The 4,975-nt window shown below is 38.0% G+C and overlaps 1 pseudogene; it reads right to left on the bottom strand.

Moving 5' to 3' along the window:
* Positions 1-4,260: 4,260 nt before the first annotated feature.
* On the bottom strand, positions 4,261-4,587 carry LOC148776211 (SRA stem-loop-interacting RNA-binding protein, mitochondrial pseudogene; annotated as a pseudogene).
* Positions 4,588-4,975: the final 388 nt, after the last annotated feature.

Raw genomic sequence — 4,975 nt, 5'->3', positions numbered from 1 at the left:
ACATATAATCTTGTTTATTTTTGTTGTAAGTTTATAAACAGGTACTATTATTATTCCCATTTTACAGAAAAGCGAACTGAAGCTCAGAGGATTTCCTTTAGTATTTCTTAAATGACAGGTTGACTAGTAACACATTCTCTGAATTGTTGATCATTGGAAATGTCCTTATTTTTACTTTTGATTGATACAGAATTCTTAATTAAAAAGCTTTTCTTGCAGCATTTTGAATATATCACTCTACTGCTTTCTGGCCTCTATTATTTCTGATGCAAAATCAGCTATTATTCACATTTTTGTTCCTTTGTATGAATCATTTTTCTCTTACTAATTTCAAGAACTTCTTTTTTTCTTTGGCTTTCAACTTTTTGACTATGATGTGTATAGGAATAGATTTCCTTAAGTTTATCACACTTGGGGGTTTGTTGAATTTCTTGGATTTGAAGATTAATATCTGCCATCAAATTTGGAGAATTTTTGGCTATTATTTCTTCAAGTGTTTTTTCTCTTTCTCCTCTTAACCTTTGGGAGCTCCTATTATGGGTATGTGGGTATACTTGATGCTGTCCCACAGGTCTTTGAAGCTCTGATTATTTTTATTTTTCTTCATTTTTTCCAATTACTAAGATTGGAAATTTTCTAATAATCTATTATCTAGTTCGCTGATTTGGTCTTTTGCCAACTCAAATCTGATGCTGAGCCCATTAACGGAATATTTTATTTTAGTTATTGTACTTTATAACTCTAGAATTTCCATTTGGGTCTTTTTAAAATACTTTCTATTTCTTTGCTGAAATTTCTTATTTATTAGCTATATTCATATTTTCTTTTAATTTTTGACCATAGTTTCTTTAGTTATTTAAATATATTTATAACAGCTGCTTTGAAGTCTTGTCTGCTCACTGTTAGGTTCTATTATTGATTTTTTTCCTGAATGTGAATCATACTTTACTGTTTCTTTGCATTTTTCATAATATTTGGTTGATAGGCATTTTCAGTAATATGTTAGCAAGTCTGTAGTCTGATTTTTTCCCCTGATTTTTAAAAAAAATTTGTCTGGACTTTAATGGTGGAATCTTTCTCCCCCGAGGGTTGCAGGCCACTGCTAAAATCTCTGCCAGATTCTTATTCTTGTTATTTTTTATCCTAGCTTACTAGAGGTCAATCTCTGTATCAGCATAGCCTAGTCATCAGTCAATAATTTGAGGAGAGATTTTGCTCAAACACCTTGGGCTTTGACCCATCCATTGAGGAGTGAGTTCATTCAAAGTTTAGCTGATTCTCAAGTATGCCTAGGATTTTACTTATTTTTTAAGTGGGCATTTATTATTTTTTATTTATGTATTTTTGGCTGTGCTGGGTCTTTGTTGCTCCACTGGCTTTCCTCTAGTTGTGGAGAATGGAGGTTACTCTCTAGTTATGGTGTGCAAGGTTCCCATTGTAGTGGCGTCTCTTGTGCAGCACAGGCTTTAGGACACGCAGGCTTCAGTAGTTGCAGCTCGTGGGCTCTAGAGCACAGGCTCAATAATTGTGGTGCAAGGGCATAATTGATTCACAGCATGTGGGATCTTCCCAGATCAGGGACTGAACCCATGTCTCCTGCATTGGCAGGCAGATTCTTCACCACTGAGCCACTAGGGAAGCCCCCAAGAATTTTACTTTCCACTGAGTTATTTTGGATTCTCCTGTGAATGTGTGTAGTTTGCCAGTCAGCTGGGGATAGATGAAGAGCTAATCTAGCTCATCTATGGCTCTGTTATTTTCAAGACCTCCTTGTTAAATTTCTGCCTGGTCTGGCTGTTTGTCTCAGCTGTGATCACAAACTCAGTCTAGCAAAGTTGTGAGTTTTATTTTCTACCATTTTTTCTTTTTTAACTGACAAGATTGTCATGGTTTTTTGATTCCTGTCCCAGGTTTAGTCTTCTCCTTGGCAGCAAACTGCTGGTTTTTACAATTAGCTTCACCTTTTTAAAACTACTGATCTCAATAACTAATCTGGGGGCAGATGAGGGGAATGGACCCATGCAAGAAGGCCCCAGTCTCCTGCTGATCTTGCCTGAAGATTCAATTTTTAAAAAATTAATAATTGCTTCTCAATGTGGTGTGTGCTTTTGGTAATTTTTCCTGGGGCCTGAAATGGTTATTTTTGACAATTCTATTCAGTTTATACTTGTTTTTTGAAGAGAGGATTCACATACCTCTTCACCCTGTCATAACCCTAAGTCCTATCTGTACACTTATTAATTTTTTATTAGATGCCATACATTGTGAATTTTATATTGTTTTGCTGGATTTTCTTCTATTTCCTTAACTAATGTTGGATTTTGTTCTGATGTCCAGTTAAGTGATCTGAGGTCATTTGGCTTATTTGGGGGCTTGTTTTTAAGATTTGTCAGAGTGGGTCCAGAGTAGCCTTCAACCTAGAGCTGATTCAGGGCTATTATTAAGACTTAAAAAAGGAATCCACCCAATGCCCCAGTGTGTTATGATATGAGGTCTTTCTACTCTGGCTGGTAGGAATACAATCTATCTCCAGATCTGTGAACTGCTCTGCCTACTCCATTCAGGTGTTTCCTTCCGTGGCCTGTGGTAGAGTCCTCTTATGCATGCACAGATTAATACTCAGCCAGAGACTTCATGGAATCCCTCCAGTCTCCTGAATATCCACTCCCTCCTCCCATCTCCACCTCTATCTCTGTGATTTTCCCTCTTTTCCAGTACTCTACTCCAGAAATTCTAGCCACCCTAACCACCCTGGGCTTCTCTGATAACTCGGTAAAGAATCCGCCTGCAATGCAGAGGACCCTGGTTTGATTCCTGAGTCAGGAAGATCTGCTGGAGAAGGGGTAGGCTAGCCACTCCAGTATTCTTGGGCTTCCCTGGTGGCTCAGCTGGTGAAGAAACCACCTGCAATGCGGGATACCTGGGTTCGATCCCAGCGTTGAAAGATCCCCTGGAGAAGGGAAAGGCTACCCATTCCAGTATTCTGGCCTGATTAATTCCATGGACTGATTAGTCCGTGGGGTCACAAAGAGTCAGACAAGACTGAACAACTTTCACGTTCACTTTCTAACCTGCTCTAGCTAGATCTCTTTCTCTGCAACTCATGTGATCTGTTTGGTTAACACTCCCAGTGATGTGGACTAAAAACTACCTCTAGACAGTAAGTTCATATAAGTAGCAAAGCTGCTGGTTTTTACAACTAGCCTTACCTTTTAAAGGGGCTTCAGTAGTGATTCAGTTGATAAAGAATCTGTCCACAATGCAGGAGACCTGGGTTTGATCCCTGGGTCAGGAAGATTGCCTGGAGAAAGGAATGGCTACCCACTCCAGTATTTTTGCCTGGAAAATTCTGTGGACAGAATTGTATAGGAGGCTACAATCCATAGTGTCACAAACAACTGGACATGACTGAGCAACTAACATTTTCACTTTCACTTTATCTTTTAAAAACTACCATTCTCAGTAACTAACCTGGAGGCAGTAAGATGGGAATGGACCTAGGGAAGAAAGCCACAGACTCTCCCTGTTCTTACTTGTCTGAAAATAGTCCATTTTTCTAATTGCTTAGGGAAAGAGGATAGAAGTAATCTCTTATTCCATCTTGGCTGAAAGTGAAAGCTGAAGGATTTTAATTAGACATGGTTTTATTAATGGTTTAAGATTATTATGATTGCTTTGTATTATATGAGAATAGGATAGGAAAAAGATCAGTTAAGAGGTTTAGCAGTTGTCTATGACACAGGTGATGTTTTTCTGGTGTAGAGAACTTGTGCTTGTTGAAATCTGAAAGAACAGATCTGAGATATATTTTGAACATAAAATGGATAAAATCTGCTGATTACTTGGATATGGGAGACAAGAGAAAGTGAAGAAACAAGGAAGACTCCTGATTTGCAAGCCCAGCCAGTTTTCATTTCCTTTGTCCTTTTCTTTCTTTCTTTAACTTTTTTCTTCTTTAGTTCCAAGAAGCACGTTTATGTTTTAGTCTGTAGATATCTAGTTAATCTCACATCTCCAGAAACATTTGTAGATATTTAAGTAATTAAGTAAACTTGAAATAGTTCTCTGAAACAAATCACATTATATTTTTCATATGGTCAATACTCAGTTTATTATTCTTTATAGAATACCAAACTTTCATTTTTAAAAAATATATCCCTTGTCTAACAATTATTGGGATGCTTCAGTTATCCTTGGTCCTTTTCTCTCCTCCTCCACTGCCCCAGTTTTGTTTACTTTGTTTAATAGGTGGTGATGATCTCAAAAATCTTTCTCTTCATCAGATGTTTGATGTCCTTGCAAAGCTTTGGGTTTTTGAGCAGAACAAGGAGCTTTATCAATGACATGAATTTCCTGTTATAGTGCATTGTGAAGTTCTTTTGAAGAAAACTGAATCCAACCCATACCTCTGTGAAAGCCAGTCTGTTTGTCAAAAGGAACAGTGCACTTTTGTACATGGTCAAATTGTGCAAAGTGTTCTCTCAGCTCACTCAAGGTCACAGTCCAGGGAATTTTTCTGACAAACATAATCAGCAGACCATTATTCACCCATAGTGCCATAGTGTCCCTCGCTGCCAAAGCTGCCATGTTTAGATCGAGCCCTTGGTCCTTTTCTAAATCCATAATTTGAGTTCTCATTTTGCCCTTACCACTTCATCCTTTAAGACCAATATCTTTCCACACTTCTTACTTCCTTCCCTGAAAACAGAAAATTGTAACAGTCAATCCTGTGGCTATGGAAAAAAGAATTTCTTATACATCTGCTGGCCACTGAAGCCCCAATAGAGACAACTTATTTAGTGGGCCGTATCGAAGAGGTCCTACAAGTAGAGGGAACTTGGCAGAACAAAATCAGGCAGGTGATGTAGGAACCACTGCTATTATCCAAGCCTTAAGATTTCAGGCAAAGAAATGAAGATTCAAAACAGGTCTTTTAAGGCAGAATTCTCCTATTGGTTGAGGCTCTAGTTGGCAG

This window comes from Moschus berezovskii, chromosome 11, assembly GCF_049115385.1.
Source record: "Moschus berezovskii isolate FMDL1 chromosome 11, NW_MosBer_1.0, whole genome shotgun sequence".
Taxonomy (NCBI): domain Eukaryota; kingdom Metazoa; phylum Chordata; class Mammalia; order Artiodactyla; family Moschidae; genus Moschus; species Moschus berezovskii.
Note: the sequence above shows the minus strand (reverse complement) of the source record. Positions and strands in the feature narration are given on the sequence as shown.